We start from the raw sequence: 24,833 nt of genomic DNA on the forward strand, positions 1-24,833 counted from the left end.
CGGCTGGGAGCTGGGCTGGCCCGCAGCCTGGGGACACTGCCCGCCTGCCCGAGCGTTTGTCCGGACCTACAGCTCGGTACGGAGCGCCGGGTCCGGAGCGGGGTGCCGCTGCTTGGCCGGTAAATACCGGGCTTTGTGGGCAGCTGGTCGGGGCTTGCCAGGGCCGGAGAGCCGGCCTGCTGAGGAGGTGCTGGTGGGCATTGAAAAGGAGCATTGTTGCAAGGCTGTAGTCCGAAAGATAGATTCAAAGATGTATTCAGAAATCACAGCATGGGGGCAGCTGTGGCAATCAAGTGTGTGTCGGGATGGAGGAATTGGACCAATTTGGGAACTGGTTAATCTGCCTTTATTTATAAGGGTAAAAAGAAAAAAAAAAAGTCTTTTTCTTTCAACCTGACACAATTGTTGGGAGAAACAGGAATTGCTTGGGAGGACCCAAAAGAGATTTTTTTTTTTTTTTTTTTTTTTGAGTGTGGTAATCCTGTAAAATAAGAAATGGTGCTACAGGGTCTGATCCAAAGTTCAGTGAAGTCAGTGGGGAGACTCCTGTTAACTTCAAAAGTCAATACAAGTTTTACTCTGTATAAAGGGATGTGGGGAAAACCACTCCTCCCAGCCACATCGCTGATGCTGGAGTGTCATTAGGCAGACAGCATTAGATGTCTCAGTGCATGCTTCAGGAATGTGCCTGTTACTGTCTTCAAGTATTCTACAGATCTTTGCAGAAAATCCGTGGCTGGTATAATCAGTGCATGGCACTTTTGTGTTTTGTTGGTGGGTTGGTGGTTGGGTGTGTGTGTTGATTTTTTTGGTTTTGTTTTTTTTTTATTGAGGGTGTACAAAGCAGATTGTGGTATCAGCCTGAATGTGGTGTGCCACACAAACGTGGCCATGGAATTACAGGCTGGTGTATGGCGGTGGGTGAATGAATGCCAGGCTCATCTGTGTGTAGGTCCATGATTGTGCTCTCATTTGTGTCAGTGGGAATTTGGCTGGTTTGGATTTCATTTTAGCAGATGTAGGAGTAGATACCAAACCCTACGTACAGACTGTGATTCAGCTAAGCTTGGTTTTTATAAAACGTAAGTGGGAGTTGTAAGTGCAGACCCGATCCCCAAAGTAAGGTGAATCCTGGATGCCTGTTGCTCTGCAAGTGCAGAATAAGTTTGTTGTGTGTGGTTGTTTTTTATTTTTAAATCCCGCAGAGCACTGGTTAGCTCTACAACTTTTTTAGTACATTGCTTGCATTATTCTTACTCTACTTAAGATCTCTCCGGTATTGTGTGAAAGTATTTGTGAGGGCTATTAATGAAATAACAGTGTAAGATAACTTCAAATATTCTAAGATTCTGATAAGAATATCACTCCATTTTTAAGAGGATTGCACGCAGGTGCAGGTGGTGGTTAAACTGGAAAATCTGCTGTTTAAAGCTTTATAAAATGAGAATGACCAAAAAATCACGGCCCCTGAAAAGGAAGTTCTGTAGATGCACTGAGTTGCCACAGAGAACAGCACCTGTAGGGTGGCAGCGATTCTTTGGAGAGGGTTAGTCCTGTTCTCTTCAGCTCCCCAATAAAACTTGAGCTTTTGTGGAGCCAGGGATGTTCAGGGCACAACATACCCACTGAGAGGAAGCTCACATATGGTATCTATCCAGTCTCTTGAGAACAAATGAAACAATACAGTCCATTTCTGGAAGCGTCTCACATTTCAGACTTTGTGCCTGACATGAGCCTTTTCAACAGATAAATCCCGGGATTTGCCTGTATCCCTGTGCTGTTGCATTACTGGGATAGCTTGGTGTGAAGGGCGGTGAAGTGGTGGTTGTCAAAGAGTTGCATTCCTTCATTGCTGCTTATATTCTACCTCAAAGTTTTCTGGAGTAAGTCAGCGTTTTAAAATGCCCAAATGTAGGTCTTGAGAATAAAAATTAAGAACATGTATCATCTCTTTAACTCCCATATGCTCTCTGTATTGCTTGAGGGCTTAAATTCAATGGCAGATTCCTCAAGTTTGTAGGGTGGAAGCTTTATGAGTGGCAGTAAAGGGGGGTTAAGAGTCAATGTATGAGTTTGAAGCAGACACTTTCTTTTCATAGCCTATATCAATTAATCTCAATCTTTGTTAGCCAGATCCTGAGCAAAAGATATATGTGGGACAGTCTCATACTTCCTTCTTGTCTAATTCTGACTTCTTTAGTTGCTGCGGAAGAAATTGCTGGCTACTAATGAATCAAGCAGGCTGTTTGGTCCAAAGCCAACTGGCACATTGTGACCCATGTCCTTTCAGTTCAATGCTTCCTTCCTTTCTTCCTTCCCCTTCCAAGAATTAGGGAGCTGCATCCAGACCTCCTCCTGGGAATGGTCCCTGGCCTGTATTAACCCCAGCCATCCTTTTCCCGGAGAGCACTGGTGGGCATAGGCCAGATCATCCCAGGATTGTACTAATGACTTAACGGTGGAAATTCCTGTGGAACAGTACTTGGGTCTTTGTCCCAGCCCTGCTCCGCTTGGTGGGATGGACTTGGCCATAGGCAGTCTGTCTGTGAACCTGTGGTGCTGGCCACCGAGGTGGCAACAGCAAAGACTCCCTGCTTCAGCAGCAGAACCCAGCCTCCCTCTCTGCTCTTCAGCTTGGTGTTTGTGTAGCTGTGGAAGAATAGTGCTGGAGGTGACAGTTGTCCTGTCTGGTGAAGGAGAAAGGGGTCACAGCCCTCGCCTCTGGTGCTTGTGGAAAGTCTAGCCAGTATTTGGCTCAAAAATAAGCAACGCTGTGAGAAACAGGCTAGTGCCCAGCAACAGTTGAGAGCCTCAAGAAAACATGGCTGTTGGACCAAAGTCAAGCTATTTGTTAGCTAGGGAGTGTTCTTCTAAACACTCCTTGTGTGGCTGCACTTGGCATGTTTAACGGGGGTGGGCTAAGCTTTTCTCAGGGCTGTGTCAGTGACTGTGCTGCAAACAGCCTAGCTGAGTCGGGGAACTTGGGCACGTTAGGCAGGCTTGCTGCATTGTTTGCATTGGTGCTGGAGAACTGCGAAGGGAGGGAAAAATGTTCTTCTCTGTCTTGGACAAAACTGACCCTGAAGTTACGTAGTCAGCATGCTCCAACTCTTTTGGGTGGTTGACGGCTAAGGTTTGGTTTTATTTTGAACAGTAGCAATGCTGATGGTGTATTTGAGATCCATTCGATTATAGGTAAAGAGCATTTGTCAGGTGGGTTCTTCTTGGCTGTAGTGGGCAAAGTAAATGCATGTGTATTCAGCAGTTTATCACACTGGCTCACACTTCCCTTAGCCTTGGATTAACTGACAGTATAGCAAGAAAGTTGTAATTTCATCTTTAAAGACCTGCTAGTTCATAGTTGTGTGCCATCTGCTCTCTCATCTCTTACTAACCTGGGGATTAATTGCTTGCATTAAATGAGTTGGAGCTTGGAAGCAATAATTAGGTTCTTTTGTGCTTGAAAATGTGTGCCTGCTTTGCTGATCAGAGTATGCTTAATTTCAGAAATGATAATGTGAAAGATAGGCGAGATTGGTGGAAAGCTGGAATAAATCCCAGATGAGGGATCAGTGGATATACTGTAACGCTGGCTCCAGTGACTGAATGGTTTCAGCTTGAAAGAACTAGTTGTAGCTGAAAATAGAAGCTGATGAGATCGGTATAATAGTTAACTTTGATGATTATATATTATTAGTCTAGAACTACCTGATGATACTCTATCTGAGCGTTTTCTTCAACAGTCTGCTCTTCAAATGTGAAAAATTCTACATAGAGGACAATATCTGGTAAGATGCAGGGATAATTTGAAACTTTAAAGGGTGTTATTACTCACTGGGAAGTGTTGGCTTTCAAATGCACTGTGTTTTCTGTCCTTGTTTCCATCTGTGCAGTAGGGTCACTTAAATCTTCATGGTCAGGATTAATCACTTAGGAATGCTGAAGTTCCAGTCTGCTGGCTCTGTCTCTGTTGCTTCTGTCCATTGGTGTTTTTCATCTATTTAAAATTTGATCACCTGTGCTTAGACTTCCATGTGACTATTAAAACTTAGGTTTTAGAAATTAAATTTTTTCACTTGGCTTGTCATTGAAACTTGTGGGATTTAGTTTCCCATTCATATTTGTTTGGGATAACAAATAACAAAAAGTGGATACTTTATTTATAATACAGCTTTAATAACATAATCATAGACTAAGTGGGACTAAGAGTGAGATGGGTCTTGCACAACCTTGGAACTATGATTAAGATGATGTTCCTGTTGTGCAAGACGTTGCGTAGTCTTTCTTCCAACAAACTTGCATTTAGATGACTCCATGAAAAGAAATAAAGGGAGTAAAATGCTTCCATTTTCTTGCTAGGGAAATTGGGGAAGAAAGGTTACTTATCTACACAAGATTCTTGAGTTTATTGAGACGAGAGATAGAATTCATAACTGAAGTCTTGATTCTTCTTTCTTATTGAGATCACTTTTACACTGAAATGCAGTAAATTTATGTGAGAAATGGAGAACCAGGGAAGGCTAAAGAAATGATCCCATCCCAATATCCACAATAAGTTTTGGTTGTGGTTTTGGGGTTTTTTTGTCCTTTGGGCCTGTCTCCCACATCTAAATCTTGGCAACCTTAAGTAAATGACATCATGAAATTGTTCAGTAGAAACATTTGAAGGGAAGCCGAAAATTAGTGCTGCGCCTCACTGAGGTCTGCATGGCAAGACTTAAACTGCTCTTCAGCTAAATACTTTGCAGTTCTGCAGAGAACTGTTAAAAGAAGCATCAGCTGCATGATGGAAATTTGCTGGGTAGCAGTAGTTTCTTTATTTTTCCTATGGTTCCCACAAATTGCCAGATTCTGATGCCTTTTGATGCTATAAAACACCATTTGTTCCACACTTTATAATATATTAAGTCTTGAAATAAGTAGAAACTCTGTGAGACTGGTGAATATAATACATTGTGTGATTTTTTTTGTTTGTTTTTTTGGTCCGAATCCTGCATGCTATGTATCTTCGAAAAGGCAGCCATCTATTTTGGCTGCTGTCTTTTGGCAACCACATTTTAAGACAGGTCTGCTTCGTTACCTGTTTGTCTGTCCTTGTGTAATTGTCTACCTGATGCCTTGTACTGCAAGTGTTGTTTAGAGGCTAGATGCCAATAAAATAATATGTTGTCACAAAGAAACAGCGGGACAGAGTTGGATATCAGAGGCTGTTGTTTATTATAAGCCTTTGGATGCTTTCAAAGGTGAAGGAGAACTAGTTTTCAAGATTTTTGTAAATATGTACGAAGTAGGAGTGAAAAGACCTCAAGGGGTCATCTAGTTCATTCCTGGCCAGGGCAGGATCCCACTTCATCCCTGACTTGTCTGTTGCCTGGGGTTGGGATTCTTTATCCAGCCAAGGCTGCAGACGGTCAAGGTTGTGTACTGTCATGTCTTCTGAAGCCTGTTCAAGTGTGGGAGAAGTGGGAGGCAGCTGTGGGAGTGTGTCAGAGGACCAGCTGCAACCAGTGTTGGCTGTAAAGTGCTGGAGTTAAATTGCCATTTTTTTAAGGGGCAATTTCAGTTGTACGTTCCTGGTATACAAGCTATGTCAGCTTCTTAACTTCTGGTGAATCTGGATCAGTTAGGTCTGACCCAGGGGAAGCCTACCCAATTTCTGCTGGTATCCTTTTATTACAGGGGAAAAGCCTCTTTCCTTTCACAGGGCTTCTCCAACGGGAACGTTCTGGGACTAATGCATGGATATCCTAGAGCGGTTACAGTCAGAAAGCACCTCTGAAGATTGTCTAGTCCCAACCCCTACTCAAAGCAGGCTCGGGTGAAGGCTGCCTAGTACCACTTCAGTTCAAGGTGTTAATATCTCCAGGGACAGAGACTCCATGATCTCTGGGCAGCCTGTTCTGGTGAGGCAGTCACTGTCAGAGAGTGTCTTGAAAATCACTCTGTTGAGGGTGAGTCTAGCAGAGTGGCAGGCCTTTGGGATGAAGACTGTTGTACCAATACCTTTTTTTCCTTTCTCTTTTGCATTTTCTTTCTGCTAAATTGAGCATATCTTCTTTTCAGAAAGCTGCCTGATCACTGCTAGTCAGACTCCTGAAGAAGAGGTCCCAGGTGTCTGGGCATAGCTGGAGAATGGTTGGTTCCTGGGAGGTATGGCGTGGGCCTGCTTCGGAAAGGAAAAGGAGTTTTTGCTTGGGGAACCAGAGAGGGAATAGCGGGGCAGCTAGCCCTGATGCCTGCTGGGATGTACGCATAGATTGAAGGACATTTTTGATCTTTTATGTAAAGTGTCACAACACCTGCAATTATTTATCTGAGTCCCCTGGAACGGAAAGTCTTCACGTACTGGGTCAGGTTTCTCTAAAAATAGATCCATGATACACATGGGATGCAGAACACTGGGAGCTGCCCATTGCCAGTGCTTTCTGTTATTCTTTGGTTCTGGAGGACTCCCTGAAAGACCATATGGGCTGCAGGGTGAGAGAGAGGACCGAGGTGATGCAGGGTGCTGTCTGTCAGAACCTGGAATTTCCTTCCTGTGGGATGATGTCTCAGACTTAATATTAGTTCAATATATTTATGTGCCTCTCATTTCCTTTGGTTTAGTGAACCATAGTGTACATTGATGATGCTCATTGCCAAGGATGGATTACAGCTAAATGGGGCCCACATGCATCAAAATTTCAGCCTGAAGAAAGATAGGAATAAAAAAATGTGTTAGTATTCTCTCCAAGATGGATTTTTGGCCAATAAATCCTTCAGACAGGCATGTGGCACTTCTAATAGGCTCATCTGTATGGAAAAAAACCCCACTTTTTTGTTGGTTTGGTTTTTTTTTAATGGAACTGCACAATTTGCTTCATTCAATACCTGTATCCTGGTTTTAAACACAGAAATGATTTATTTCAGTTATATATGTGTGTGTGTGGACATGCACATCTATTTGTATATCTATATCTGGTGTCCTTGGACCAGAGTACTTTTCATTACTGTAGAATGAGTTCACTTTTCATCCTGGAAAGTTAATGGAGAACCTAATAAATATGTGGTGATTTTGAACCTTTTCCAGGTGACTATGGAACTGGTATATGCTTTCAAATGGAGTTTAGTCACCAAAGTTTTCCGAGAACTGCTTTGGTTTTGGTAATGTTTTTTGATGTAGCATGTTGATCCTCTTCTTGACAGACGTGGCACTCCTAAATAAATGGCTTAATTTTGTACTAGAGACTGAATAAGGAGTTTCAATGCAGAGGACTGGAATTGTGTTCATGCAATATTTCTTATGTTTCTTTGGGAGAGATGATTGCTTGTTCGAGACAGCTGTTAGACATGCTGGGAAATGAGACCTCCTTATTCAGGTGTGAAAGCTGCTCTATCTTCTGCTTTCATTCTGACCAATTATTTACATAGTATGTTTCCCACCCCCCAATGTATAACTACTGTTGGATTACAGCATGAAAGTTTATAGTGTTGTTTTGGGATGGGAATACATTTTCACCAAAGTCTGTCCTTGCTCCTATTCCAGGGTTTCTTGAAACACTGGCACTGCTGGAGATGTCAGCTTCAGTGATAACCCTGATGCCCGTGTGGTAGTAGTGCATGGAAGTGAACTGCTTTCTAACTGTTTTCCTTTCATTCTGTCTGTATGCAGTGGTAGCAAATAATGCACCTCTTTTAAAGATAAGCAGGTCTTCATTTGGACCAGAAAATGTGTTTAGTTTGAGGCTGTCCCCCCTGGCTCCTGAGGATCTAAAGTCATGCTGAAGCAAAAGATAGTGGGAGTCCATGTAAACTACAGTGCTGTGGCAGGGCTCATATAAGCTCTTTTACTTCAGTTTTGGAATGCTTCGGCTCCAGCAGAGATTGATTTTTTTTTTGTTGTTGTTGTTGTTCATTTTTTTTTTAAAGATTTTTATCCTTTTAAGAAGAAAAAATATGATATCTCACCCCCCCACCCCCCCGACAGGGTATGGGCTTCCCTTGATTCTAAAAGCATTGTTTGCTTCGTTTCGCTTTGATCCCTCTGCAGAGGAAAGGCTATGGGTGGCTGCAGTCTGGTTTGAATTTTGCCCAGTGGCAAAAACTAGGTTGCGTTAGCTGTGAAGTGTTAGTTTATATCCTGAAGCTGATAGCAGGTGGTTATCTCTTCAGTTAGCAAATTAAAATCTTGGTTTTGCTACGTGTTCTACAGCTGCTCTTAAAATGGATGGTGCATTGTAACTTTGAGGGTAGAATAGGAATTTAAGGCTGAGTTATTAGTATTTTCAATCGTTCTTGTCCTTACAAGGTATCTAGGAAAAAAGGCTGTTTTCTAGCATTCATACTTTGAACAGCTAATTGTGACTTCGAAGTTAAATGTTAAACTCTGACAAATGCAAATGCTTTGATTTCCCCCCAGCCCCATTCTGTTCATTGGTTTGAATCTGTGAATTACTCCCCGCCTGGCTTCAGGCAAGTGAACTTAAGCAAATTCCTGTAGTTGGACTACTTGTGCACTGTGTCACTAGATGGTCAAAACCCATCTTGTGGCAAGTGCTAGAAGGGGTTTAACTAGGAAGCATGAGCATTAGACAGCCACGAAAAGCTATGAGAAACCTTTTCAGTTCCTATAGCCTCCTATGTCTAGGAGGCAAGGAGGAACATGACCTGTAAGGCTTTGCAGCAAGACTCTTCTTCAGTCATCAGTACTTAACATTTTATGTGAGGATGCAGGAAAGTTATGTCATCTTTGCATCAAAAAAAACCCCCAAACCAACCCCCAAAAAACCCAACAACCAAGGTGTTTTGGTGAGAGTAAAAACTCCTTGTAGAGGAGCCAGTGTGGTTTAATGTTTGCTGCAGAAAGGCATGTGGGTGCATAGCATTGACCTTGGCTGCACTGTCTCGACCTGTTGCAGCTGGTTACCTGCTTTCCTTGGTGTGTGCTGGAGTGTTGTCCTTGGTCCCTTCACCTTGCTGCCTGCCAGTAGGGAGGTGACTTCTTTTGGGTAGTTATGTCTCCCAGCTGCAGCTCTGTGTGAGAAGATAAACAAACGCTGCAACAGTGACACAGCTGATGGAGAGGAGTGATGGAGGGTAGACTGGTGTACTGATTTTATATGTCCCAGGGTGCCTATTTTCAGTACTGTCTTAGGTGTGAAATCCCAGGATCCTGAGGTTTAGCTGCAGATTTGCTGCTCAGTGGAGTTTCAGTGCTGGGGTGTATCTGAATGCTATTAACTCCCCTTGAGGTTTATTGAGGATGTGTTTTTGCTCTTGAAAATTCTTCTTAAATGAAGTGTCTGTTCCTGTAGTCTAACCAGAATTTGTAATTGATACCATAACCCATAAAGACCGTGACAAAAATAGTTAAAACTAAGTGAAAAGCACAGCAGTTACATGCAAAAGTCACTACACCAGAATAGCAAGAATCCTAACAAAAAAGACATACTGAAAGCTGAACAGTCAGTGTAGGAACTGTATGACTAGTGCAAAGGCTTATGTTTTTGTTTTGGAAAACAGCCAAAGTCAGGCTATTCCTCATTTCTGCAAACTGAGGGATTAAAGAAGTTCTGGTGTCTTCAGAAACTGATGGTCTACATTTTATTTCTTACAAATTTTTGTCTAGAATTGGCTAGAATTACTGGTAAGGCCTGGGGAAAGCAGGATTGAAGTGCCAAGGTTTTGTTTTGTGTTGCTGTATTATTGGTACGGCATTATGTTGGTGTTGGCCTGGCATGGGGGATGTGTGCTGCTCTTCAGGTGCTGGGTGGCCCGGTGCAGGAGTGGAGGAGGAGGCAAGCCAGCTGTGTGTCGTTGGGGAGGATGAATGGGAGGAAAACGGGCTTCACAGAGACTCGCCAGAACAAAGATCCTGAAACCCATGTTACAAGGAAGGAGGAGCAGCAGCGAAAGATTCCCTCGAAGGACCAGTGGGTGAAGACTCACAGTAAGGGAGAGGCTGGAAACTTGGCACTCTGGCAATGCTACAAAGGCACCTTGTCTGTGGTTTTGCAATTGCAGAACAGGTATAGCACTTGGGAGAGCAGGTGAGGAGGATATCTCATCAGAGGCTGCTGAAGCTCATTCAAGTGTCTGCATGAAGGAAAAGGAGGGCGATGGTTACCAGAAGCCATGTCCTGTGGAGGGCAGGGGCGCCTACCTGCCAACCTGACCTGATGTCCCGGGCTGTTGCAAGGAGTTTGTTGAAGCTTGTCCGGCTTTCCGGCTGTGCTGCTCATCCTTGTGGTCACCAGTGGTGCTGCTGAGGTGATCCTGAGTCCTGAATGTAACAGAAGTACTGCGCTCAGGGGGCCAAGTGATATTTTCCTCAGTCCTTTCGATGGGAGGAGAGGTATTTTTATTTATCTCTATTTCCCCACATGCCCCCCCCCCCCCCCCCCCCCCCCCCCCCCCCAGACCTCCCCTCTTGACTAGAATCAAGGTTGCAGTTACGGGCAGAGGCTAAAGTCTGGGGTTTTAAGTAAGCCACTTTGCTTTCAGGTTCTGTGGGGCCTGCAGGATTGGGAAAGAGTCAGCATTGTACATTGTGGTTTAGTGTTGGGTTCATCCCCTCATTCAGGTTACAGTCTGGGGGAAAGGTGACTTGAAGGGCCATGCTTGTCACAACAGTCACACTGGATCAACCACAGGGATCCAGAAGGGATCCACCAGTCTATATCAATCACAGGGATCAGAAGGGATCCACGTCTATATCAACCATAGGGATCAGAAGGGATCAGAACTGAGGTTGCCGTGGCATTTGAGAGAAGAAAGCTTGAGGTGCCAGTTTTAAATGGTTTCCGGACAGATGAGGGAGGTTGTTGCTCATAACAAAAGGCCCATACATTGGTCCTTAATGTGACCTGAATTGGAAATCTGAATGTGTTGCTGGATTCTGCGTGTCTGGCAGAGTTGGGAAGAAGGTTAGTACTGGCTTGGGTGCATGGCATTTTATTCTCTGTTAGTGTATGTATGGGTTTTCTGATAATACTTTCACTCGAGTTCATGCGTGCAACTCTATAGCTTCTATAATTTGGCTTGGTTCTGTCTTTTTCAGTGCCTGCAGGTGGAGGTGGGATGTTGGTAGAAGTGAATTCCTTCTGTTCTCTTTTGCTGTATGGAACAGCTTAGGTCTGGGTTAGGTTTGGGGAGTTTCAAGCTGCTGCAGGCTGAGGTGCGAGCAGATTATTCAGGTCCTGGAGGTTTAGCAAGGGTCCTGTTGCCGACAGGAGCCAAGTGCTGTATGCTTTTTTGTGTTGTTGGTGGGTACCCTGATTGTATCTGTTTTAGGGGTGAGGATGGAGAGTGCAAAGGTTCTAGACCCCAGAGCGTTCTGTAGAGCTGGCAAAATGAGGAGGCGGCCAGGGGTTGGTATGGCCTGAGGTTTCCTTCACAAAGTAAAAGGCTCGAAATTTCCTTGGGCCTGAAATGAAGCGGGCAGTCCTAGTAACCATGGGGAAGAGGCTCCAACATAACCAGTTCTTATAAGCAAGTGAGGAACAACAGAGTAGGAGACCAGCACTATGCTCATTTTTCCCAGTCTTACACCATTAGTTTTACTTGACTCACATAAATCAGTTTCTGGAAGCTGCTGGTGTTTGCTCCAAATCATATGTGCTTCTTCAGTAGGAAGTTCTGGATGGAGTTTCCATTTAGTTGTCCCTGAGGTGACTGGCTTCAGGGTTCTGGAGGAGCCTACCCAGACTCTTCTAAATAGGTTAGCAGAGAATAATAATTACTTTTGGGTCTTTTACCTCTTCAAATATTTTTTTCCTCCGTCTCTGGCTGTCAGAGACTTTGGTTACACTCATTTTTCAAAACAGTAATCTGAAATAAATTCAGTGTGTGTGACTGGAATATGAAAATGTCACTGTTGCTAAATAGTTTCTCTTAATTTATGATTTTAATTTTTTTTATTTAAAGCAGCATTTAAATGCAAATTATCATTGCTAAGTCATGGAGTGGGCTGGTGATACACATTTTATCACTCTCATCACAGACTCACTTCCCCCCTTGCTTTATTTCTCACACAAACAAGTTAGTTGTTGCTTCCACCAGAAGCCTCGTCAATGAGTTGTTATTTCAGACTAGTGAGCTCATAGCTGTCTGCTGGCAGAACTCTGCTCTGACTTCATACAAACTAGGGGTGTTGCCAGGATTTTTTGCCTAATACCTGAGCCTTGAAGGAAGCTCTGTTTTGCAGAACAAGACTCAAGCTGCTATCAGTGGGGAGCAGTTGTTTCCAGCAACTTTGACTATAAACACTGCATCTGTCTTTTTGGATGAGCCTGTCTTTATGTATGTCATGTTAAGTCTAAGGGGGGAGGACTGTGTGTTCAGAGCTAGGCTGGGGCTAAGGGAAACAGTAATTTCTTTCCTACACTCAACAAATTGCAAAAAACAGAGTGATGGTGTTGGGTTGATCCTGCTACCTGTGGAGAGCATCGATCACCTTCAGGTTTGCTGTATCGTCTGGTGCAAGGTGCATAGTTTGTAGCTGCACTTGGATTACAGGCTGCATCCTTATTTGAATGCAGACTGCCCAACCACTGCAGAGCAGGTGGATCTAAATCACAAATGATAGCAAGCACAAATTCGGTGTACCACAGAGGAGATTTGCTGAGGCGAAATGGGGTTCAGGTCTCTCTCAATTATTTTTATCTTTCTAATAGAGTGAGATCACTAAGGAAAAATAATTGCGTATTACATTTAACAGCAGTAATTGCCTGCCTGACAGATCTGACCAGCTCCTGTTGCTGCTGCAGGATGCGTGGCCAAGTTGGTTACTACACATAAGCTTTTGGGACCGGCCACAAATAAAGAAAAACATCTGGTTATAACAGTTTGGGCACACAGCTGGACCAAAACTCCAGCCTTTTCTGCTCTGGAGGATGTATTTCTTCCAGATCTAGTGAACCGACAAAGGCATGTTTCTTCCAGGTCTCTTGAACTGACAACACAGATGGAGCTATAAAGCTGTGCCAACTCTGGCATGGAAGTTTAAGAATATTCTTGGGAGAAGCCAAATAGGGAGCCAAAGAAACTGAGATTTCAGCTTGTTAGATCTTGTATCAGGTTACGTGATCTGAAGAGGTTAATGAAACACTTTAAAACAAAAGTCCTACCCTACAGGGCCCAAATAGTTTATGCTGGAATGGTTTGCGGGGTGTCTGCCGCCCGTCTCAGGTGGGTAGGTCTGGAGCCCAAGAAACAGGCTAACTGAAAACAGCAGCAGCCGTGCGGGCTCCAGAACCCTGCTATCTGCTCTGCCGGTTCTCCCAGGCAGTGGCTGAGAAGCTGGCAGATGTTTAAGGGAATGATTTCTCAAATGAGACAGAACTAGGCTTTCAGTTTTTCCATGAGGAAATTGACCGATTACCTTTATTTAATTTATTTAGAAATCCCTCTAGTGGCCAGCTGCTTCTATGACATACCAGCTCTTGCCTTGCAGATGATCTTGCACAGCCGTTGCTACTGTTGTATGGATTTCAGATGAAACTCTTGATTTCTTTCTATTTGAAAGACTTCTGAAAAAGGGCCTTAGACCGTTTCAGATGAAAAACAGAAAAAAAAGAAAGGACTTGGTGGTTTGTGGGGTTTTTTTTTTGTGGCAAGCGGGTGATGCTAAAATCTTTGCATTAGTTTTGGGGACATGAAGTGATGCTTTACCTGTGGTGTGTCATAGGTCAGAATAAATGATCTGTTGGACACCTTTGAACATAACTTCGAAGAAACTTAATAGCTTCAGCAAATAAGTTAAAATAGCAGTTAGGTTTCAGTTTGTCTCCTTATACATCACATCTCTATGTAGAGCCTAGTCTCTGGAAGACAGCCTGTGTCACTATAGATGAAGTGGATACACGTTTTGTAAACCAGAAAACAGTTGTTGGATGGTATCTGCTATTCCCTGATGTAGTACTGGGATTATGGTTGTTACTGGCAGAGGGAGAGCCTCGGATTGGTTTGCTGCACACTCAGCTGAGGGACTGTGGGTTCATTGAAACCTGTCACTTTCTTCTCTGCTCTTTCATCCCTACCACAGCAATGCCTTGATGGATTTATCAGGTATTCAAAAATCCAGTTTTCCAGTCTTTGAAATTGCCTCAGAGTCCCGGGGAGCTCAAATGTCCAGGCATGGGAATGCTGCCGGACAAGTGCTGTCATGCGTGCAAGGGTTGTTTGGGTCAGAGTGTGTTCCTGCTGGGACAGGCAACTGTAATGCCTGCAGATGTGTGGGGGAGTCTCTCCACTGAGGTTAGAAAGCACTGCATTTTGTGCACTTCATCCCTGTGCAATGGATAACATCTAAGCTGTGAATCTTTGCCATTGGAAATGGTTTAGTCAGGAACCACGCTCTGAAGAAACAAGGCATACGTGTATTTTATGGGGCTTCCAATTACCCAGTCAATTTACTAGGAAGTGGCTACTGAGATTAAGTAAGTGCCTGTTTCCTCTCTCCAGGCAATGAAGGGGAAAAAATTAGCTATCCTCAAACCATGTGTTTGTGGTCACTTAGTTAAAATAAATTGTGCATTTGCATTCTTCTCCACATTTATTTCCCACACTTGCTGATGCAGCCTTCAGTGCTCTGCTCTCCCTGAATTTTGCACCTCTCCAGTGATGCTTCCGGAAACCCATGCAAAGAGGACAGACCGCCAGAAGTGAGAATTGCAACGTTGTATACTGTAATGGAAGCAATCCTATACTTTGCTTAAATGTCACTTGGTTTGCATGATCCCTTTTCCTCAGCTAGGGACGAGACATGCACAGTGTTACTTACAGAAGGCTGTAGACCTATTAGCTTACAAGATCAGTGAAATAAGGAGAACTCACTGTTTTTTTCTCTTCTCTTTAGAGTTAATTCAGCCATCAGCATACCACCAGTTTTCCATCAGTCTGAGTCCAGAGTCATTCGTTTCCAAGAGAAAATGTGTTCTGACTCTGGCATCTGTAGTATGTCACGTGTGTTCACCAAACGGTAGCCATGTGTCCCGCACATGTGTGCCTGTGCCTCCCTCCGCAGGAGAAGCCATATGGATTCCTGTATATGAGAGTGAAACGTGAGATCACAAATGACGGAGATTCAGACTCAGAAATCTTAGCTCACCCGAAGTATTTGGAATTTAAAAGAGAAATGCCTTGCTTGCACATAGCCCTTTTAAGTGATGTGGTGGTGTACTGTTTGTTCAGAGCACCATGTTATTCTGTGCTGTTGCCTGTGTGAGATGACAGGAAAACATGGGGGGTTTTTGCCACCTGAGTGCTGAGTTAGGCAGGAAAAACAGAGATTTAGCTGTCATTTCACAGCTTGCTTAGAAGCACACCCTTCAAAGTGCAAAAAGATGGAAGGCAGTTAGCAAACCAACTCAGAATCGCAGCCCTCTGATATCTGCCCCCCTTCTGCCTGCGAGGCTGGAACTGGGGAGAGATCACCAGGTCAGCAAAGGAAGCAGTCTGCTGAGCAAGGAACTCGGCAGATTTGGGTCTACTTTTGAGACACTACAACAGTAGTAAGTCATGTTTAGCACTGTGGAGGCTGGGGTGTGGGCCTCGCCTCCTCGGTAGAGTTCATCCACTTGTTTCTTAAAAGTATCTGCAAAGTATTTCTCATCCTGGAGATGTTTTGGTTCTGGTGGGGTTGGTTGGTTTGTCATCCTCTGTCCCCCCCAGTAAGGGTGCTTCAGTGCTTTAAAAAATATATCTAGAACCACATCTCCAAAAACCCAGGTCTTTTTTTTTCAGTGATGAAGACAAAATACTTGGTGAAGAAGAAAAATGTTGCCTTTGAGCTTGTGAGAGTTTCTTAAAAGCAACATGGAAAAGTTGTTCTCGAGATTGCCATGGCCACAGATTTATCACTAGTCTGACAAATACTTTGTGAATGTGTTAAGTAAACTGCTCTACAGAAACCGAGTATCTGTAGTTTATTTCAGTGTGTATTTTGGAAGGAGCGTAGGCTTGTTGTATCATTCCCAGCCCTGACACCCACTCCTTTTTTGTGACTTGAGTAAATCCATTAATCTCTCTGCTTTTGTTTCCCTCCCTGTAAAATGAAGCTGTAGTACTGCCTCAGTGCGGTGCTCAGGGAGGTTCAGAGCTTTGCCGTGGATTTCAGGGGTCTCTGGGCATGGGCATGCCCTCTAACCTGTCTGATCCGGTGCCCATTTCCCAGAGGTACGATGAAGATGAGTACACTTAGCCATTCAAAGCAAGAACACTGTGAAATCTGCCTCTGGTAGAAAGTCAGAAAATTTTAATCGATAAATGGACTGTTTTGTGCTAACAAACGGGTGGGGTGGGGGGATTTGTTGCTTTCTTTCCTTCCCCATATTCAGAACCCTCTCAGCATAGGAGATAGTGTCATCTTTTCAACTGTTTCTTCATCTGAAATGTGACAGACAAAGCTACAGATGACAACTAGGAAAACTCTACTTCATATGTAAAGGTTGAATTATTTTTTTTCCTGCTTGGCTGCAGTGGTTGTTTTTAATCTCCTACTTAATTATGTTTAAAACATTTTCAGCCATTTGCCAATGAATATGACATAATCCGTTTATTTTGAAGCACTGTACCATTCCATGCAATTCAGAGAACCTCCGTTTTCCAGTGTAACTGGCTACTTGAGAAAGGTTAGGCCAGAATTATGAAGTCTCAAGTTCCGTGCTGGCTTTAGCGAAGTCTAACTCTAAAATAACTTGCTGATGACTGTAATCTTTAGTTTAATGTTGGGGAAAGCAAAATTTGGCATCAATTTGCGAAGTGAAACCTGTGCCAGGGAGAGTATAATGAAACCTGCTGTGTTTGTTTGCTGAGAAATTGCAGTTGATCAAGAGAAATGTATAGTCTGACATCATTAGATGCTGCATATGATTAACTGATTGTAGGTTCACGGGTGTTATGCATTGGTTGGGCTATTAAACTGTTAAGGGGTTATTCTGGGAGGGCAGGACTGGTTGTACCTCTGGCATTAACGCTTTGGTTTGTTTTTTTTTATTCCTGATTCCTTGATCCCACAACACAGGAAGCTAAATGACTTGCATGTTTCTGGCCGTGTTCCTTTTCAAGGGCGCTCTCTGAAGCTCTGAGAATCCCTGAAAAGGCAAAAGTCTTTTCTTCCTGACCCTGTGACTAACTAGGGTGCTTTAGCCTTTGGCTAAAGTGTTAGTGGACCAAACTGCATCGATGTCGTAGCTCTGGCTGGCCCCTTGTATAACCTCTGTGTGGTTGGGTGGTGGTGGAGACCAGGTTTAGTGCACATGGTGAAGAGAAGAATCTGCTAACTGTTCAGAAGATGGTCATAGAGGGAAAGTCAGGCCCCCAGATGTCAAACTTAGCATAACAGTGCAGTGAAGATGTGATGTGGCAAGGACTCTGAGCTTCATGGCGTCACTGAAATGCTTGGAAATGCAGGCTGAGTTAGTTCTAAGTCCATGAAGGTGGCATGAGTAAGTCCCTAAAGCCTGGGTGGTGAGTCCAGTATAATCAAAGATGTAGGCTTATCTGCATGTGGCTACTGAATAACAGCTAAAATCACAACCTGACTCCCAAACTTTCTCCTCTGGTGGTTACCTTCCTGATTGAGTAAACCTCTTGTCTGCTGCAGAGATGAAAGCTCTGTAGCCTTTTGCTATGTTATCATTCGGAGACAGTAACTAACCAGTTGGAACCATGTCGACTGTTTGTTTTGGTTTTGGTTTTTTTTTTTTTATTTTCCTGCATTAGCTTTTCTGTATGGCTCTTCATAATGTTAATGCCAACTGTAAAGCCAGTGCACATGCCTTGCCTTGAATACAGATTGTCCTGGCTTGCACCCATCGTATCCTTTCATTTCCTTACCATATGGTAAACAGCAACATCTTGGGATATACGTTTTATGATCATTTTTTAGTTGTGTGTTCAGTTTCTTTCATGTGGCTCCCATCAGCAACAGTTGTTGTAAACACCTTGGATATCTTTGGAGGAATCTGGAGATAGTGTTGGGTGGATTTCATGCCTCAGTCTTCCGAGGAGCATCTGGTACACAGCTAATTTTTGCTATTGTGTTTTGAAGTTTCTTCGCTTGTTTTTGGTGCTGTGGATCAGATTCAGGAGTTTTTTAAAAAGCAGAAACTCTTTTCCTTTGGTGGAGAGAGGTGTTAGCTCTGTGACTTTTTGGAGGGCTGTGACATTTCCCATGAGCCATGCACCTGAGTGGCTAAGAACATGCCTCAGCACATGGCAATGTTAATGGAATAAATAATGCAAATTCCTTGTATTATTGTATTGGGATGTATTGTGAAGATCTGCTATGCACAGCCTGGTGATGAAGAGATCAATCCTCTTCCTTGCCTTGCTTCATGCTGTGCTCTAGACAAAGCCTTTAATTGACATGTTATCCTTGCTTTTATAGCCTGAAGACATTTCCCTCGCTTGCAGACTTGACACTGGCCTTTTTTACAGGTTGTGCTTCCAGAAACATTGGAGTTGGTTGCCCCTTAGGACAGCTCTAAGGCTTTGTGGTCTGTGGAGGAGGAGGTGCTCTGGCAGCAGGAGGAAGGCGGCTTGCTTACAGGGTTGCTTGTGATCTAGCCCAGTGCCTGGATCCCTTGTGAAGTACAAGACGAAAAACATGGCAACTCTCCTCACACAGAGTTTGTTACAGGTCCCTGGTTGACTTTTACTTGCTGTTCTTCCTAGCTATATTTTAAAAGCAGATTCTGTTAACACTTTCCATCCCAAAGGATGCTGACTTGGTTGTTCAGAGGCTGTAGAAGAAGCAGTCAAGATCTTTGCTTCTGTTTCTATTCCTTTGTGTCTGTCCTAAATGTTATTAGCACCTGGGGTTTTATCATCCTTACACTTTCCCAGTTTGCCTGTAGGCACCCAGTAATTCACAGCCCTCCCAGGAAATCAGGAGTGTTTATTATGTGCCTGTGCCAGCCTTGTTCTCGTATTCTTGCACTGTACAAATGAATGCAAGTCATTATTGGCGTCAAAAATCATGTGAGGTTCCAGATGCACAGGTGGCTGATTGTGCTGCCTGCTGAGATTGTGCTGGGGGTCCCGCGGTAAAATTTTAGCTGGCATGGGTTCTGATGAGGGCAGTGGTGCTGATCCTTCTAGCACAAGTGAAAGGGGAATGGTATTCTGTCAGCTGAGCATAAACCAAAACACATTTTTCCAGTGGGAATGCAGATGCCTGCGTAGCAAACTTTGACTTGTGTATGATACGGGTTTTTTTTAAAGTTACCTTTCACAAACAAACTAGAAATACTCCACAGATACCTGCTGATCACAGTTTGAAAACAGCTGTTTCCAAGCCATCCTGAAGTTAAATTCCTTTGAAAAAGCCTTGCTAACTTTGTCTGCTTCTGTAAGTCTGATACCTGGTAGAACAGACCCACATACCTGAGACTGATCTGCTCCAGGAGTAGGGAAGGAATTACCTTTTCTGGCTGGGTTTAGATTTGTCTTTGTATTCTGTATCATCCACTTCTGGTGGTAGCATTGCAGATCATAGTGGTGGAAAGAGATTCACATGCATTAAGCAATGAGGAAAAACTTAAATTCTCACAACTGCTTTTGCCTGTATGAGGCAAGCCTGGAGCTTCTGTCTCGGGGTCAAAACCTTCAAACCTGACAAAACTCTGTGTGAGAGCATGGCAAAGAGTGAGCTGGGCGTTTGACAATACCCTGCGCTTTGACAGCAGTGCTGGGATTTCTCTGTGTGTCTCTAATGATCTATTCATCTGGTACATGCTCCTGCCGCAGCCCTCTCCGTGCCCAGACAGTAAGCCCTTTTATGAAGGAGAAGTGCAGAGTCATATTTCTGAGTGCAAATTGGCCAGAGGATTTATTTGTAGTGTAGGCTCGGCCAAGTTAATTTCTCTCAACAGCTACGCTGCAAGTGAGCCACACGGAGCTGGAACAGGGGAGGTGTAAGTGAACACCAGTGTATACACTGCCAGCAGACCAGACGGAGGAGCTGGGGGCTGGCCCTCCTCTGTTGGAGGGCAGGTAGTGCAAAAGGCTAAGAGTTCTTCATCAAAACACTGATTGTCCTTCACTCTGTCTTGGTGTCTTTCATGATTAGACACTTCCATAGGATGGTGCAACAGAAATAAAACATTTTGCACTGGGCTTGTTGGCCTGCATCCCCCAGGAACGCTAAGAAAAAATCCCAGCCCTCTGGAAGTTGATGGGATACTTCTTGTCATTCCTGGAATTGCCCCGGGAGACTCTTCAGCGAAGCTGCAGTCCTCTGGCAGTCCTGAACTTGGGATGATGGCTGAGTCCAGACTTCTTCCTGTAACTCCCCTTTTCCAAGCCTTTGTGGGCAAAGACAGATTGTTGCTTCTGGTGGAATGGATATATCCCCATGGGGCATACGGAGTTTTTCTAGCTCTGTGCAGATGTTGATAGAGGGAGCCTTCTCAGGAGGTGTGAGCACCAGACTGTGGAAAAGCACGAGGTCTGCCAGTAAGCTGTGCAGGTTTAGTACAGAGTGCTGTAACACAGCTACTGTCCAAAAGCCTACAGAGGTGGTGTTTTGCAAGCTGTGGCTCAGTGAATGTGTACCTGAATCCCCAAAGTCTTCCCAACCTACTGAACTGGAAGATAGCTCCTAGTATTTGTGCTGCATTTTTCAGAAATTGCCGCACATACGTGAAATGTTTTACTGTTGAGGTTTTCTTTGTGCTGTCTCTGAGCACCTGAGTATGTAGGCAGGTAGTAACTTGTGGGAGACTGGGTTTGAGGGCTTAGTGCTGTTGTCCTGTTGACAGTCCTGTTCAGCCCGCAGCAGCAGCGAAGGAATTCCTGGTCCACCGGAGAGGCACAGGATCTGGATGGAAATCAACCCTGAATGCAGAGCTGACTTCAAATGTGGGGTGGCAGCTCTATTGCCTGGTTTGCACGGGGGTCTTGTTGAAAGGCTGCTAACAAAAGGTAGTGACTGCTGTAGAGCAGCCTGGGTTTATTTAAACCAGGCTAGACGTTGACCAAGTGATGGGAGGTGTGTTCTTGAGTTCAGGGGCATCAGGGACACTCATCATCATGTTTGCCCGATAGCTCTTTCATTTATTCTTGCTCGAGTGTGTTCCTTGCCCCGATGGACTATCAGTTTGAAGCCCGTGTCACTTGCAGGAAGTCTGCAGGATGCTGAGAGCACTTAACACAGCACAGCTCGTCTTTGTCCAACCGGCCGGTCCTGTTTCATGTGCTAGTGGGAGTCCCAGTGATTTGGTTACACTGAGTTTATGCTTGTGCCTTCAATAGGACAAAGTCTGATTTGAAAATGCAGCCCTGTGACTTACTGACGTGGCTTTATTACTTACGCTCCACCTGCATAGCTTCTTGAAGGGAAAGCCTGTACTTTTGGAAAGACAAATGAAAATTGTAAATTACTGAAGAGAATGAATGGCTTTCCTCAAACATCAGAAGGCTGGTGAGCTGTACTTTGAAGGTCACTGCAGGTGAAAGAAATCTGTGTATTTCAGGGACGTTTGCATTAGGCTGGTTATAGTGACGTGCAGAATGGAACTCTACAGCTTGAGGAGAGTTACAAAGCAGGTATGTTTATTGCGACGCCGGGTGCAAGGGGGATCACTCCTAACTTGCACACCGTTTCAACAAGCAGATGGGTATTTATTATACAAAGTCATGTGTATACATAAGGTTTCTGAAAATTCAGAATCTCCTCCCTCTGGCGCCTCTTCAGGATGTACTTTTCACCTTCTTGAGCAGTTACCTAAAGTTCCTGTTTATCTTTGCATACGTTAGCAGTCTTTGTTGTTTAGTTTCTGTTCTCTACTAGAGTTCTTTATACGTCATCCATTATCTAACTTTTGTTCAAGCATATAACATCTGCTAGCTAACGATTAGCCCTTCCTTATTGTCTACTCTAAACATGCCAAGCTAATATGTGCCCACTGGGCTGGTTTTAATCTATACCAGCGTGAACCCCGAGCGAGGATCCACCCTCTTTGGTGTGGGGGCCAGCTGAGTAGGAGGTCGCTGATCTACTACTACCACAATTATTTTACCCTAGTTTGTTTTCTTTTAGCAGTTAGCACATCCTCATCAGAAGGCTCCTTATTTACATTCCTGTTGGGCTCATCTGTATCAGTACTAACTGTCCCTTCTCAGAGTGCTGAGCTCCCACCTTTTGCTCTTTCTTCGGTGTTAATGTTTCTGTTACCTGTGCAGCTTCTGTCTGCAGCAGAGTTTTAGGTTTTTCACTATATCAATAGAGGTTGGGAGTTCCAGGGAGCCTGATGTGAGAATATGAAATAACCAGTGATTTTCAGTGACTACTTAACTTTGAGCATCTCCTGCTCTTCTAAACGTAGCTACTTTTCTTTTTCCAGAGGCAAAATCTTTCTGGATAGCCAAGCATCCTTTTCTACTTTGCTTGTAGGAAGAACTTCGCCTTTTCTTAGACTTCCTTGCAGTTCTTCCCTGCTTTGAAGCAAGTCTTCCCCAAATGCTGGATTTGGGTTTCATCTCACAGAACTAGCACTCCTTGGGTTCCTCAGCGGTCTTGTTCCAGTTTGAGATGCAAATCACTGTGTTCCTATTTTATATTTCCTATGGCCTCAAAGAAAAGCTGGCTAAAAACCTTTGGGAAGAATGTCTTTATTGTTGCATATCAGCAAAGCTTTCACATGAAAGGGTCAATTATTGTGTAAATCTCACTTTAGTGTCATGGAAAAACATCCTGTTGGTTTTCAGATCACAGACCAGATTCTTGACTGGTAAAAAAAATGAGTTTTCCTTTGCTCCAGAATTAGTTTGATGTATTTCTTATTGCTGCTTGAACTCCTAATCAGTGACATGATTTAAAATACTCTGTTTCCATTTCCTATTGTCTTACAAAGTTTCTGTCAGCCTGCACTAGACAAGTGATGAAAAATCACTTTTATTTGCAACCATTTAGTTGTACAGTATTTGGATTACAATAAAAAGTGCTTCTATGTGTGTTAAAATGACTTTGATTAAATCTTGTATGATATGATTAGAATGAAAATCTATTCATAATGCAAAGGAACTAATATTTCATATTTTAAGTCAAGAGTTCCTAAAAATGTCTTGCCTGGAAAGGTACATTCTTAAACACTTTGGAAGAATGGAGCATACCTGTCTTATTGGTGTAATCCTGAAACAACTACTCCGTTATCCATTGACTGCTTTGAAGGAAGAGTGTGTTGATCCATACCAGTATTACAGTATGTCAGCAAAAGAGTCAGCTTGGTTTGCAGTAATAAATAACATCAAGCTTTTGACCTTTAATGTAAGTTTGGAAAGGAGGTGAGTTTCAGGGAAAGGTGGGGAAGGTAAAGGGAGATACAGAGAGGTATTAGGTTTTCTATCGTGGGGTGTCGCAAAACCTACTCTTAAGTTCTGAAAATCTCAATATTGTGTATGTAGAACTGTCAGAAGTGTAAGATATATCTCCAGATGAAAGCTGTCATTGCAGGGTAGGGGGCTGGGAGGCAGGCACTGTGTACTTACTGAGAGTTGTAGGGCATGGTTATAACTTTTGGGGGAAAAGGAAAAAAAAGAAAAAAACCCCAAACCCACCCTAAACTAAAAAAGGAGGCCGCTCAGTGGAATGACTTGAGTCTGCTTTTCTCTCCAATACTGGGTGTCTAGTGGTCTGTGATCTGAATCTTCTTAGTGGAGGCAAGGCAGACTGCGGGAACCTTGCACTCATTCTTCTGCAAGCTTGGTAAAGAGACTGAAAGCCTTTCAGATTATTTTTTTTTTTTCTTTTTGGGGGGACCTTCGGTAATGTGGTACGGGCCCATGTTCAGTGTGCCCATTGAAAAAATCAGTGGTACTGGACACCTAAATTTGAGCAGACTCTGCCCTTTAAAACCCATCCATTTTTAGTTACTAGAGCCAAGAATATTTCTAAATACCAGTGCTCCTTCCCAGTGGCTTACATGCTTACATTAATTTTGAACAGCTGCATTAGCTGTTGTCTCAATTAGCATCGGTGGGAACAAGCTATCCCTTTAGAAGTTACAGTACTGTCACAATTAATTCCTCATTTGAGCAAATTGATTTCAGAGGCTAGTCACAGCCCTGATCCTGTGCGTATGAGATTTCCCGGGCTTTCCTTAGGGGAGTTGTTCCCTTGAAGCCAAGTCTGCTTGGAAATATTCACAAGGCCAGATGCAGATGGTTTTTTGTTTCTTTTAAAGCTTTTTCTGCAGCAGGGCAACCACGGGGAGTTTAAGCAAGACAAAGTGAGGACTTGGGGTTGAAACAGCAGGAACCTCCTCTGCACTGCAAGAGAATTCCCCTTGCATGGATGCCAGAGAAGCTGTTAAACGTGGATTTTTGACTACTGGCATGAGACAGCCATAAGCAGCCCTAGCCTGATGGCTTTTCTGGGGAGATGTTGGTCCCCCCATTGTGTCTGTGCCCACCGGGCGTAAGCACATACCTCTTGTGGCACTGTACTATTGGAGACAGCCTGAGGATCTTGGAGATGAGACACCAGAAAGAGAGATTTCCTGAGGTAGTGTGGAAAGAGTGAAGACCCTGGTGTGTACGAATGTACACACTTACATACATCTGTGAATCATTCTCTCACTTGGGCTTGGAAGATCATTGAAGGTTTTAAAATTACTGCTGTTGCCAGCAAAATCTATTATCCACAAGCTGCTGAAGGGCATGGGGAAAGAGTTAGAGAAGAGATATTTGTTGCATTCCTGTACTGTGAGGTCCTGTTCTTGTACAGCTGCCCAGCCTGGAGAGTGTCGCTGCTCTTGTTACTGGCTCTGTGCTCCCACACAACTCCCTGCCACTGATCATGGCTCAGGCCACCTTTCTGCTGGGAGCTGACACCTTGGAGACCAAGTTAA

At 43.8% G+C, this 24,833-nt stretch overlaps 1 protein-coding gene across 2 annotated transcripts in view; it reads left to right on the forward strand.

Annotated features, from left to right (window-relative positions):
* Positions 1-24,833, forward strand: part of COLGALT2 (collagen beta(1-O)galactosyltransferase 2) — a 59,993-nt gene that overhangs the window by 6,109 nt on the left and 29,051 nt on the right. The gene's annotated exons all lie outside the window — the stretch shown is intronic.

The sequence above is a fragment of the Falco peregrinus genome, chromosome 10 (genome assembly GCF_023634155.1).
Source record: "Falco peregrinus isolate bFalPer1 chromosome 10, bFalPer1.pri, whole genome shotgun sequence".
Lineage (NCBI taxonomy): Eukaryota > Metazoa > Chordata > Aves > Falconiformes > Falconidae > Falco > Falco peregrinus.